Below are 14,140 nucleotides of genomic sequence, written 5' to 3'. Positions count from 1 at the left end.
GAAACCTGCATTCCAACTGCACCAGCGGATTTGTGGTCTAACAGTCTCAGAAACAAATCTGCAATATTCTGGGTGTCCGGGTTTACCATACGCTGGACTTGCTCAGAAAACACATTATAGGAGTCACAGGAGTAGAAATGTCCCCAGCTTATCTTACTGACTGCTTGAGAGGCCAGAGAGGAGTTTAAGATGCCAGGAGGTGGTAACAAGGTTGTTGCATGGTCCATGTCACCACCAACCCTAGTTTAATTCTTTCCAGGGGGAGATCCTAAGATGAAGTTGGAGGGCATGTAATTTTCCTGGGAAGTTCAGGCACAGCACCAGTATAGAAAGGAAATGACACAGAGAAAGGAAGGCTTCCAGCAAGCCAGCTCTCAAAGCGGGCAAATCAATCACAATCTCATAGAAAAACTCAGGAAAATGGTACTGAGCATCTGACTCAGAATTATCCTGACCAGACAGTAGTAACTGGAGTATTTATACCCTGTGGTCACCAGTCACTGTCACAGGCTGGCCCCAAGAGAACATTAATCCCCAGGAGTTTCTGGCCTGCACCCAACGAACGTGCAGCCACTCACATTAGAAGCTGTAGGCTAAGGTACACAGACACATAAAGGATACCCAAAGGGCCACAGATAGATGATCAATAGAATCAGTATTCATAAAGCCAAGTGACAACAACCGATCTGTGTCTTAGGGTTGTCAAATAAAGACTCTGGCCCAGGTTTGAATGATGTTTTATTTTGGTTTGTTCTGGAAGTTGCAAAGATGTTTTGCCAGTGTTCAAAACAGGATAAGAAACACACGGGGACACATGCCCCTCTACTGCCTCCCTGTGACTCAGCTCTCAATTCTGTGTTCTCAGTGTGGCAGTGAGAAAGAAATCTGAAAAGCCTACAATTGTGGGTTCATAACCTTTTATTACCTCCAACCCAGAAACAGTTTATTCTGCTATAGAACATATCAGTAACTATACTCAAAGAATCACTTACTTTCCTTTGAACTAAAGAAAAAGAAACACTTTTTGACCTGCATATAATGTAAACAGATTAACTTCTTCAAATCAAAAACCACCCGCTTGCCTATTCAACTTTACTGTTTCTAAATATTGTTTTTATGCATTGCTAATGCATGCTTTCTACACCTCTAAAAATGTGTAAAATAATAATAGGCTAGTGAAATTCCTCCAGATGAGTTGCTGCCTCTACAATGTCTAACATGAAAAATACACTGAGTTTGGGATAATAGTTAATTAGAGGAAAATAGCAGTGAACTTCAAGACACAGCATCAGAAAGTACCTAAAATGAAAGTCTGAGGAGGAAAAAAGCCTTTAAAAAAGTGAATATAACCTTTTATTGAAACAGAGTCTCATCGTGTAGTTCAAGCTGATCTTGAATTCCTTATATAGCCCAGGCTGGCCTCAAGCTTGTAGGTTTGTGAATTCTAGGATTATAGGTGTGCCCCATTGGGCCCAATTCTTATTTTTGGTTTTGTTTTGTTTTTGTTTTTGTTTTGATGGGGGTGGAATGAATATAACTCATAAAAACTTCACAGATGGATAGATGATAGATGATAGATAGATAAGTAGATAATAAAGATGATAGATATATAGATATAGTCTGCCCAAAAAATATATACACACTTCAGCAGTTTACCATACTCATAAATGTCTGGAAGCTAGTGGCCACCATTTTGAGCACCTCTTGTAATTGTAGAGGTCAAAGGTGATTTGTATCAGTTTCATAATGTCTCAATAAATTTAGAATTAAAAGATTTTCCTGATGCATTTTTTGTTCTTTGGTTTCTCTCTCTCTTTCTCTCTCTCTCTGTCTCTGTGTCTCTCTCTCTCTCTCTCTGTCTGTCTGTCTCTCTCTCTCTCTCTGTCTCTCAGATGTAACAGAAAAAAGAATGACCAGTGTTTTCCAAATTTAATGAAAACTCAAACTCACACATCCAAGAAGCTCAACAAACCCCAAACACACACACACACAAAAAAAAAACAAAAAAAAAACCAGGAAAATTCCCTTCAGTTCAAGTGAGACATACTTTCGCATGGAAACGGCCTGCTGACCGGTGCTCAGCAGTCACGTGTCTGGGTAGTAATTAGGACAATCAGCCAAACTGCAGTCACCACCCAGCCTCCGTTCACTTACTGCAGCAGAATGAGTGAGAGGTAAAGGGAGGCACCCTCTCCTGGGCCCCTTTCTCTCCACAGAATGGCTCCGCTGAAATATAGACTAAAGATGAAGTATAGGCAAGGAGGGCCGCTTCCCTGTCCTGTCATCTAAACAAAAGACTCCTGCCTCTTTCTGGACTTCAGGAAAGGAAGAGGGGCCGTGAGCAGAAAGGTGAAAGTAGAGACTAGTGCTTCTACAGGACTGTCAGTAGCCAGGCCTCCGAATGGTCTGGGAATACAGACACCTTGACTAACGACGCTGGCCCCGGGAGGCCTGAGCCCTTGACAGCAAAGCCCTCCAGAGCACAGTGATGCACCATTGTCACCAAATCTGATGTGGGGAAGACAGTTTCCCCCACCCGTCAGACTCTCCCTGATGAAGACTGAAAGGCTCCCTGTGGTCAGGACTAGCTGTGGACATGGTCTGGGCCTGGAGCCACTTCTCAAGTGAGGAACACAGTAGTTAGAGATAAAAGCCTCCCTCCCCTTTCCAGTATATTTGTGGTTGTAAAATGTGGACATCAGGAGAGAAACCTAGGCTGAAGACGAGTTTGGGAGCCACAGCCTAAATAACACCAATGAACTGAATTCATCAGAGAAGCGGCTGTTATTGGGGTGATCAATTAAGGGGAGATGGACAAAGCAGTGAGGAACAGCAACATTGAACTCACAAGCCGAGGAGGGGGTCTGCACTGAAACTGAGAAAAAGGGGGAGAGAGAGAGAGAAGAGCACATGAGTGTAGAATCAGGAGATGCTGAGGAAAGAGGACTAGGAAATCGTGGATACCAGGTGCCTTGAAGAAGACAAGGCAGACAAAAGTTAGAGTCTAAAGGTCACAGAACAGCCAAACAGCTAAAGGTCACAAACGTGAGTGGCTGGGGCTGGGGATTTAGTTCAGCAGCATAAGCGCCTGCCTTGCAAGCAGGCAGTCGTGAGTTCGATCCCTGGTACCGATAAAGAGGAAAAAGACAAAAAACAAAACAAAACAAAAGTAAGTGGCCTTGTGAAAATGAAATAAAGACATTCCAAGCAGTAAACTGTTGCTAAGTGAGAGAACAGTTTTATTTCTAAGGTTGGCAGTTATCGCCCTGCAGTTCTGTGTGAGGGCCATTGTCCTCAGCTGTGCTGCTATCTTGCCTTCAGACTTGTCACAGTGTCACAGGCCTGTACTGTGACCCTCAGCATGGAGAGAGAACTCTGTCTCTGCTTTCTGCGAGCCTGCTGCTGGCTCCTCAGGCAAATCACTTAGCCCTGGGAAGATGCAAGGAAGCCGATTGCCGGCTTCTGCAGGCTGCTCAGCACTGCCTCACTGTGGTCTCTGTCAACAGTCTCCTGCAGCCATGCTCGGCTAGTTAGAGCTCGCTTCTCACTCGCTGGTTATATTTCTACTTAGTTGCTTGATTGCTGGGATGAAGAAAGGAGTAGCATGTTAAGGCGCCAAGGAAAAGGCAACTCTGGAGGTTCCAGAGCAGAACCACTGGGCCCAGGGATATAGCTCAGTAGCACAGTGCCTGTCTGGCCAGTACAAAGTCCTGAGTTCGATTCCTGATTACACACACACACACACACACACACACACACACACACACACAAAGTCAGAGTAGAACCACCTAGATCCCTTCCCAAGTGAAATTCTGTGGTCCTGGGCTGCTCCTCACCTGGCATTTCTACACATCCCTCTGCCAACCTCTTTATCTGAGAAGAAGTTAACCTCAGTCTTGTGGAAGGTTCTAGAGCAACAGTTTCTATCCTGGGGTTTACGTGGGACTGAAAGGTCCACTGGAATGCAGTGCAATCTGATTCGCACTGTTAAAGGGAAATAAATGAAGCTTTACTGGTATTTGCCACACGGCCTAGCATGAGCCCAAAGGTGAAAGGTCAGATATCACATTCAATGATCTGTGACACCCAAGAGCAAATGAAGCCTTCCAGGCAGAACTGTTCAATGTGACAATGCCCATTTGTTCCCTCTGGCACTGTGACTACAACTGCCCATTCACTCAGCCTGATCGAATGACTTTACAGGGTATGTTAGCTATTGGAACTGATCCCAAGGTGAACACGTGTGATAAGATTTCTGTCAATGAACTGGAACTTTAAAAATAGTGTTGTTAATGTAAAACTGAGTAAGACAATGAGTGATAGAGGTGACTGTTGTACAGCTCATATGAACAGGCTGCAATGTAAAAGCAATGAGAAGTTAGCTTTAAAAAAACACAAGGACAGTTTATGCAATGTTATTAGGCTCCTCTGCCCACACCCTCCACCTTCTCCCTGGAATTATAGCAAGACTCGAGCCTTGGTATATTAGCTAATTACAGGGTGAAACCAGCCCTCTAGGAAGATAGCTTAAAAAAAACTATAACTTCTTTCACCCTTATTTAAAGTCAAGTGATGCTCACTCATTTAGTTCTTTACAAGATTTAGGGGCTGGGGATTTAGCTCAGCGGCATAAGCGCCTGCCTTGCAAGCAGGCAGTTGTGAGTTTGATCCCCGGTACTGACAAAAAGGAAAAAGACCAAAAAAAAGAGTAGTTCTTTACAAGATTTTGAAATTGGTGGCGACACACAAAAGTCATTTTGAGGTTTTTAGTAGCAAAAGACAAAAAGTCACATGTCACTTGATCATCTTGCCACAGCAGGATGACAAACTAAAACATGTCCCCAGGGCCTGGGGTTAGGGTTAGCATCTGTCTGGCAAGCTCAAGGTCCCAAATTTGATTCCTGGTACAAAAAAAAAAAAAAATTCCTTAGTCAGTAACACTATTTGGTAGATATGGCCAAAGATTTGAAGAAACCAGTTAGATTTCACAGTAATTAATTTAAACTAATTGTAGGTCAACATGGATATTTTAGTTTCCAGTCTTTTTAAAAGTCTTTTTATTAGCACGTATTTGTCATAAAGATGACATTCCGTGCATAATATTTCAGTTCTTCTTTCTCATTCCCTTCCTCTCCCTTCAGCCCTTGCTCCCCTTCTCATTCATAAAAACTTTGCTTATACTTTTTCCCTTCCATCCTCTTTTCTGAATCCCATTTTTCCCCTTCCCATCTCCCTTGTTCTCCTTCCCATTTGAATATGTTTTTCCTATTTTTCCTCATCTACACTCCATTTTGCACCTTATCTATCCTTTTAGTTTCTTAAAAACAAGAAAAGCAATGTGATGTTTAGATGTGTGTGTCTAATTTATTTCACTTAATAGTGAAAGGGTTTTGGCCCAGATAGGACACTGTAGCCAGGAAAGCCACAACCGGAAGCAGGGAGCCCCATCTCCCCTGCCCCTAGGAAGTTACCTGTGATGCCATCTTCCCGCCCCTGGAAATTTACATATGGCGCCAAACCTAGGACCAATGGGCTACTTGTGTATCCCTAATGCCCGCCTTAGGTTCCACCCCAAACCGAGGCTATTTACAGGCCCCCACGCCACGTGTCCGCCGGAGAGATCACCGGATGCCAGCAGTGGGGGTGCCGGTCATCTCTCTCCATGTTCTCAGAATAAAGGCCGCTTTTTATTTTATATTTCTCATCTTTTGTTAATATTTTTCATCTTTTGGAAATAACTCTAGCATTTGGTGCCGTGACTCGATCGGCAGGCAACTGACTCTTGGGCCACACACCCAGTTGAGTCTCCTAGCCGATAACCAGATAACATCCTGGATTAATCCTGAGCTTTTTCCTCTCCCAAAACGTCCCTGTCACCAGCCGCCTGCACTCCGCATCGGCCAGACTGATTTCAGGTGAGCACTCCCCAGGGAACTTTTTGCACTGGGCAGCCCCAGTGGAGTGTTCTCCCCGTCTGTGTGGGTCTGTGCATTTTCACGTCCTTAGGACCGCCCAGGGCAGGGTTCTTCCTGGGCAAACCTGCGTCCACAAAATCTCTCACGTTCTTTGGGTTTGGATAGCCCAAAGCAGGGATCTTTGGGACCGCCCACACTGAAATAACGCCTCAATTCCCTTAAAGCCTTGCGCTTTCATGGGCAAAACTGTTACTGCCCCCATGTAGGCTCCACTCCTAAATTTCTCAGTGACGACTGGAATTTACGAGTTTTTGGAACCTTAGCTGCCGCGTGGTACCACAAATAAGTGACGACTTGTTATGGACCTCCGGTTTTTTTCTTGCCTGAATCAGTCATGGGGAACGTATTTTCTAACTCCCAAAAGACGCCTTTACAATGCCTAATTTCCAATTTACGTACTCTGAAAATTAAAGGTACCATAAAAACTAAACAACTAACTTTTTACTGCCAGGAGGTCTGGCCAACCTACCCGCTTATCGGCAAGCCTTGGCCTCAGCAAGGAACATTTGACCCCTGCATTCTCAGGAACTTGTATGATTTTTGTCAAGCTGGCAACAAGTTATTAGAACTCCCTTATGTCCAAGCCTTTCTTATTCTGAGAACACGCCCATCTCTCATTAAGTCTTGTGCTCCCGCGGAGATACTTTTAGCTAACTCTACCGCGCCGCAAACTTTTCCGCCCTGCCCTCAGGATTCGCTTGAGGACGTTCCTCCGGTGTTTTCTTGGCCGCCGCCTGCCTACCACCAAACTCGTTCCCTGCCGTTACCTCCCGCCGGGCCGCTCTCCCCTCCCCCTATGCCTGATTCTCTCAGCAGCTCTAATCCCTCTCCGTCCCAGGTACCTCCTGCTGTGCGATCGTCTCCCTCTCTGCCTTCCGGGACCCATAACTCTTCCAGCAGTTTTAATCCCTCTGTTAGCACTTCCTCGCAGTCTCCGACTTCCTCTCCTGAGAATTCTGTATCCCCTACAGCATTCTCACCACCCGCCCACCAGACTAGGTCTCGGTTGCTATGTCCTTCCAGCAGGCCGCGTGATTGTTCCAGCTTGCGCCGGGAACAGTCGCCATGTTGCAACCCTCTGCCACGTGGCATGGCGCCGCCATGTTCAGGAGGGCCACATGGCGACAGGCGCCGCCATGTTTCGGGTCACGTGACAGGGTGCCACCATGTTCCCAGGCGCCGCCATGTTTTGGGTCACGTGACAGGGCACCGCCATGTTTCCAGGACCCTCACTGTCAACGGGCATCTCCTTGTGGCTCCTCTTGTGAACTGCAACAGCCGCCCTATTGCAGTGCACATGACGCTTCATTGTGCTGCCGACAGCAGTCCTCTCACTGCAAGGCACACAGTGAGATGCCATCTGCTCCTGTTTCCCAGGGTGACCGGCAGCAGCTCTGTAGCCGCTCTACAGGTGATTGCTCACATGCGCCTACCGGAAGGATGGCTGCTCAATGGCCCTCTGCTCCGGAATCTCCTCAGGCTCTGCTACCGCTTCGGGAGCAAGCTGGCCCTGAGGGACTTGTTAACATCCATGTGCCTTTTTCCCTTTTTGATCTATCCCAGATTACCCTTAAATTAGGTAGCCTCTCTGTTAACCCACAAAATTATATCCAGCAATTTAAATTTATTATTAATTGTTATGATTTACATTTTAAGGATGTTTACGGGATTCTAAATACCACTCTCAGCTCACAAGAACGGAATCAGCTGTGGCAAGCAGCTCAAAAAGAAGCTGATCAAAACCCAGCTGTGTTGCTAAATTGGCTTTCTAATCCTCGAGCCCTGCAAGCAGTTCCAGCTTTGTGCACTGTGTCGGGCCGCCTCCCAGCCCCTCCCTCCCCTGTGTGCCGTCATCGCCGCCCCTGCCACCTTACACGTTTCCGGCGGCAGTCTGAGCCCGCCCCTGCGCGCTACATCCCAGCGCTTGCCCTACCCACTGGGCGTGCTCTGCCAGAGCACCATGAAACAGCAGCTCAGCGGCTCTGCTCAGGCATGCTTTTTTTTACAATTTGGCTCCGCTCAAAAGATGCTTTTTTATTACAATTCTCAAACCATTTAATCAAGGTTATTGGCCACCTGATAATTTTACCAGCCTTGTTTATCAATCAAAGCCTTCACCAATCTCCTGTTTAACAACTAAGGTTATAAATTCCTTTTTGCTGGGAACCACTAGCTCTATTTCAAGACAAGAGTTTCCTTTAAAGTTTTATTTTATTTGTCTTGGTTCATACTACTGCAAATAAACTTAAAAGTAAATGTGTTCAGAATTTGACAGTATTAGATCAGTTTTGATTTATTCATAAGATTGCTAAACCTTTACTGCAAAATGTTTCCATTAAAGCCTTGTTTGGCAGACTAAAGCTTTGTTAATTCTACGTGTCACCCTATAAAAAAAGCGATATGCCATCCAGATAAAGCCTGCTCTCTAATCCAAAATGCCAATATTAAATTCCTGCATACTTACTTAATTCTACTATAGTCCAAATCCCAAACAAAAAGGCAAAACTTGACCTTCAAACCTTAGAGAGATCTTAATATGGTTTTTCATATTTTTAACACTTGTGACACTTGGAGTTCTGAGACAGGTAAACCTACACAAGGTGGAGCTGCCTGCCTCCTCCATGGACCACGCTCAAATGCAGCAGAAGACATTGGGCAACAAAATGCCCCATCCTGGCATTCTTTGAGACCTTACTCCAGGGCTACTGGACTGTCCTAGCCACCAGAGAGTGGGTAAGTCATCCTAAGTAATAGCCCTCACAGGAAATGTCGACACTGCCAGATTCGTCACCGACAGAAAATCGCTGCTGAAGACTGAGAAGACTCAGGGCCAGCAGCCCCCTTTGTGGGTGTCCGTCTCAGATTCCAAGTCGCACTACAGTCTCAGGTAAGACATTCTCTATATGTGTGGACATAGAGGCCATATATACAGAGTTCTTCCTGAGTATTCAGGCTGCTATATTAAGTCCTCAATCTCTATAACAGGGTATTGATGGTCAACCTATGCCATTTACAAACAGGGCCTATTTTGTGCAGGTCCCAGTCTTCTCACTTGGTTTATACTTTTTCAGGATACATAAAAGCCTTTCTCATACTTGCTAAAGTTCTGTTACAGCAAATCATTCCAAGGACTACAACCAGGTTACAGTGACCCATGCCTAAATCAAAGTTGCTAGACTGCCATCCTGGTTTCACATCACTCAGGCTAAGAGGTGCCCTTCCAGCCCTAAATCTGATCATTCTGAGTGGTCACCTCATCTTCTGTTGCCTACCCGTGTCTGTCTCACAAAGGCCTCGCAGCCACAGTTAACAGGCTAAGTCATGTTTTGTTATCCATTTTGGTTCCTAATTTCTTACATTCTATTAATGATCATTTTTACAGCAGGACTCTTTAACAGTATTGCCTACAGACTCCAACATCATGCATACCAGAGACAAGCCTCACCAACCTACCGTCTTAACTTTTATGCTTTCAGATGGGGGAGTAATCACCTTTTATAACTCCACTCCTCCTAACCCCACGTTTAATTTTCAGAATTCTGCCTTACTGTGGAAATGTTTCTACCTCAACATGGTCCTGATAGAATGATATGTCTAAATCAAAGGCACCTTTCCTTCTACCTCACCTGGGTCCTTAAATATGACAGTGCCATGTCTCCTCATAACATCTTGTCTCTTTGTTTTTCCAGTCTGACATACGCGCATTCACCATGGCTAAAACACCTGGCACCAGCATCTACCTGAGCATCAACCTTCATCCCGTCTACTCCCCTAGGCTCCAGAACAGCGCCCTTTGCCAGCAGGAAGTAGTTAAAGAGAGAAATCTTCGCCCCTTTTCATAATAATAATCATAAGACGGGATATGAAAGGGTTTTGGCCCAGATAGGACACTGTAGCCAGGAAAGCCACAACCGGAAGCAGGAAGCCCCATCTCCCCTGCCCCTAGGAAGTTACCTGTGACGCCATCTTCCCGCCCCTGGAAATTTACATATGGCACCAAACCTAGGACCAATGGGCTACCTGTGTATCCCTAATGCCTGCCTTAGGTTCCACCCCAAACCGAGGCTATTTACAGGCCCCCACGCCACGTGTCCGCCGGAGAGATCACCGGATGCCAGCAGTGGGGGTGCCGGTCATCTCTCTCCGTGTTCTCAGAATAAAGGCCGTTTTTTATTTTATATTTCTCATCTTTTGTTAATATTTTTCATCTTTTGGAAATAACTCTAGCAAATAGTATAGGGTTTTTTTTTTTTTTTTTGTCTTTTTCCTTTTTATCGGTAGCAGTGCAAGACCGGTGTCGCGAAGAAGACCCCAAGGACTCAGCTCTCATGTAAGAACAAAGGGGTTTTATTTTCTGTGCACACAGGGTTCTCCAAATAGGGGGGAATGGAGAACCCCGAATTGAAGCGAGGCTGGTGTTTTTAAGGGTGAAAACTGCAAAGCAAGCGTTTGGTACAGAAGCCAATCATTGCAGTTAGGGCGGGATAGTTGGCGATTTGTGATTGGTCAGATCACAAAGGGTGACCAGCAGGTTAGAGTTGATTAACTGCCTTGTTTTGCACAACTTATCTTTAGGATACCTGGTTCCCGTGTGGTTTGTTTTTGACATACTTTACAACCCTGATTAGCATAATCGGCAAGTTTTATCTCTGAGTTCCCTGACACAGTGCAGCCAGAGCACATCACATTTGCAGATGTTTTCTTTTGATCTTCCTGCAGGGCTGAGTTAGGACTGAGTCATGAGGCCCAGTTGTGTTTTTAGCTGAGAAACAGTATCTTGTTTTTAACCTTTAATTCTCTGGTCTTTCACCGGAGATTGAACTCACGACTGCCTGCTTGCAAGGCAGGCACTTATGCTGCTGAGCTAAATCCCCAGCCCCAACAGTGTAGTCTTGAGGGCATCTATTTACCTAAAAATGACTCAAATTTATCCTTATTTATGACAAAGTAGTATTCCATTGCATATAAATACCACATTTTCTTTATCCATTTGTTTGTTGATGGGCATATAGGCCATTTCCAAGATTTAGCTATTATAAATTGTGCTGCTATAAAAATGGGTATGCATGGGTATCTCATTGTAGTTTGATGCTTTTCCAGAAGATGTCTAGCAGGAAACACAGCTGAGGCAAACGGAACCTCTACTTTTAGGTTTTGAGGAAATTCCACACCGATTTCCACAGTATTTGTATCAGTGTACCTTCATAACAACAGTGGAGAGGAGTTCCTCCCCACCCCCCCATAACTTTCCCAGCATTGGTTGCTGATTGACTTCTTGATAACACCCATTCATTCTGTAGTGAGATGCAATCTCAGTACTGTTTTAATTTGCATTTGACCTGTGATGTTAAACATTTTTTCATGTATCTATTTGCTGTTTGTACTTCTTCATCTGAGAAGTGTATACTCATTTCAGATGCCCATTTTATGATTAGGTCTTAAAGTTTGGGGAGTGACCTCACTTTTTAAAGTTGTATATGCTGGGAATGATGGTGCATGCCTGTAACCCGAGGACTCAGGAGGCTGATGCAGGAGGATTACTGTGAATTCAACAGCAGCCTGGGCTAAAAAATGAGTTCAAGGCCAACCTAAACTGCACAGTGAAGCCCTGTGTCAGAAAGATTTTATATATATATATATATATATATATATATATATATATATATATTCTAGATGTTAGTCCTTTGTCTGAGGAATAGTTGCTTAATTATCCATTCTGTGGTTTGTCTCTTCAATCTGTGGGTGGTCTTTTGTTGTACAAAAACTTCTTGATTTGATCTGATACCAGATGTTCATTCTTTGTAGTATTCCCTATACAATCAGAGTGTTGTCTATAAAGCCTTTGCCTATACCTACATCTTCTAGAGCTTTACCTATTCTACCTTCCAACAGATTGTTTCTGTTTTTATATTTAGATCTTTGATTCATTTCAACTTTAGTAGTACATGGTGAGAGATATGAGTCTACATTTAGTCTTTGGCACATGGAAAGCCAGTTTTCCAAGCAAAATTTATTAAAGAGGCTATCTTTCTTCCAGTTAATGTTTTTCCCCCTTTATCAATGATAAGGTGGCTGAGTGTGTTTGGAATGTTTCTGCATATTCTATTCAGCTCCATTGATCTTCAGATATGTTTCATTGCCAGTACCATGCTGTTTTTACCATGGCAGCTTTGTAGCATAATTTAAAGTCAAGATTGTGATGTCCCCTGCCTTGCCCTTGCTGCCTAGAATTACTTTTGCTATTCAAGTCAAAGTCTTTCCTGGTTGCAAATGAATTTTAGAATTATTTTCTCTAGTTCTGTGAGGTGTGCTATTGGTATTTTGACTGGGACTGCATTAAACATATATATAACCATTTTTGGAAGTGTGATCATTTTCAGTGTATTTTTTCTGCCTACCAAGAACAGTGAATGTCATTCCATTTTCTGATACCCTCTTTGATATTCTTTTTCGGAGTACTATAGTTTTTTGGTTTTTTTTTTTTTTTTTTCTTTTTCGTCTTTTTATCGGTACCAGGGTTTGAACTCATGACTGCCTGCTTGCAAGGCAGGCACTTATGCCGCTGAGCTAAATCCCCAGCCCCAGAGTACTGTAATTTTAATGTAAAGTCTTTCACTTCCTTCATTAAATTGACAGCTATTTCATTTTTCTTGATGCTGTGAAAGGTACTGTTTCCCTAATTTCTCTCTCAGTGAATTTGTTACTTGTGTACAGGAATGCTATTAATTTTTTGTGTTGACTTTGTATCCTGCTACACTACTGAATTTGGTTATTAAATGTTGGAGTCTTTGCCGTTTTGGGGGTCTTCAATGTAGAGTTATATGTCATCCTGAAATCAGGATAATTGAACTTTTTCTTTCTTAAACTTTTTCTTCTTTCTTTCTCTGTCTCTTTCTTTCTTTCCTTCTCTTGCCTAATTGTGCTGGTTAATGTTTCTATTGTTTATAAATGTTTTTGGTTAATGTTTCTATTGTTTATAAATAGTGATAGCAGTCATTCTTGTTTTGTTCCTGATTTTACAGTAAAAAGTTTCAGATTTTGGTCATTGAGTGTGGATCCTGGCTGTTGGTTTGTCATAGTATGGCTCTTATCAGATTGCAATAAAGACCTTCTTTTCCTTTTCTCTGTAGTGTTTTATTACGAATAGATGTTGGACTTTGTCAATGCTTTTCCAATGTCTATTAAGATTAGTATATGATCTTTGTCCTTATTTCTGTCATGTAGTGTATTACATTTATTGGTTTGCATACGTTTTTTTCTTATTTTAAAGGGGGTAAAATCAAACTCAAAACAGAATAAAACAGGACATAAGAAAGCAATGTAAATGATATTCATTTCAAAGCTAGATGACCTGAGATATGCCTCACATATCTGTATGTCCTTCTAACCATTGGAGATATCCTTGTGTCCAGCCATCTATTACAATACATCTGGTCCTTCCAATACAGGGCAAATTCTAGATGTCAAATATGACAAGTTCGCATCCTCTAAAGTCAAAGAGTAAGGAACAACACAAGTTAAGACTAGAAAAATTTATTAGGGAAAAAGAATTGGAAATAGGAATAGGCAAAATTCCTGGTATAGGGAGGGTGGGGTGAGATAGTGCACCATTATCTGTTATTAAGGTATGTAGATAAATAACTATTGGAATGGCAGGCTCAAATTACTGATAAAGGTCAGAGCAAAACAAAAAACAAAAAAACTGCTCCTCAGTCAGATCAATCTAAAGGAGCACTGAATAGCCAGGCAAGGGGCGCCTGCCTCTAACCCCAGCACTCTGGGAGGTGAAGGCAGAATTCCAAGTTGAAGCCTAGCCTAGGGAATTTAGCAACTCTGCAAGACCCTGGGTCAAAATAAAAAGAGCGGGGAGGTAACTCAGAGCGAAAATCTTGGGTTCAATCACACAGAAGTGGGGTGGGCCGGATGGAGTAGACCCCAAACCAAAACTGAAAGGCTTTTGCTGAACGGGACGCGGCAGCCGTGGGAGGCTGAGTCGGAACCAAGAGGCTCTATCTAGAGGTCACCTTCTCCACCCCTAGGCAATTTACCTGTGGCGCAAAATGAATTCCAATAGGCTACTTGTGCATCAATAATGCCCCTTAGGCTCCACCCCAAACCAAAGCTCTAAGTATGCCCCCCACAACACTTGCCTGACAAAGAAAAGC

The 14,140-nt window shown here is 43.6% G+C and overlaps 1 long non-coding RNA gene across 2 annotated transcripts in view; it reads right to left on the bottom strand.

Annotated features, from left to right (window-relative positions):
- LOC134476821 (uncharacterized) overlaps positions 1–14,140 on the bottom strand; it is a 63,998-nt gene that overhangs the window by 16,435 nt on the left and 33,423 nt on the right. The gene's annotated exons all lie outside the window — the stretch shown is intronic.

The sequence above is a fragment of the Cavia porcellus genome, unplaced genomic scaffold (genome assembly GCF_034190915.1).
Source record: "Cavia porcellus strain 051 isolate PalLab524CR breed Dunkin Hartley unplaced genomic scaffold, mCavPor4.1 scaffold_7, whole genome shotgun sequence".
NCBI classification, from domain to species: Eukaryota; Metazoa; Chordata; class Mammalia; order Rodentia; family Caviidae; genus Cavia; species Cavia porcellus.
Note: the sequence above shows the minus strand (reverse complement) of the source record. Positions and strands in the feature narration are given on the sequence as shown.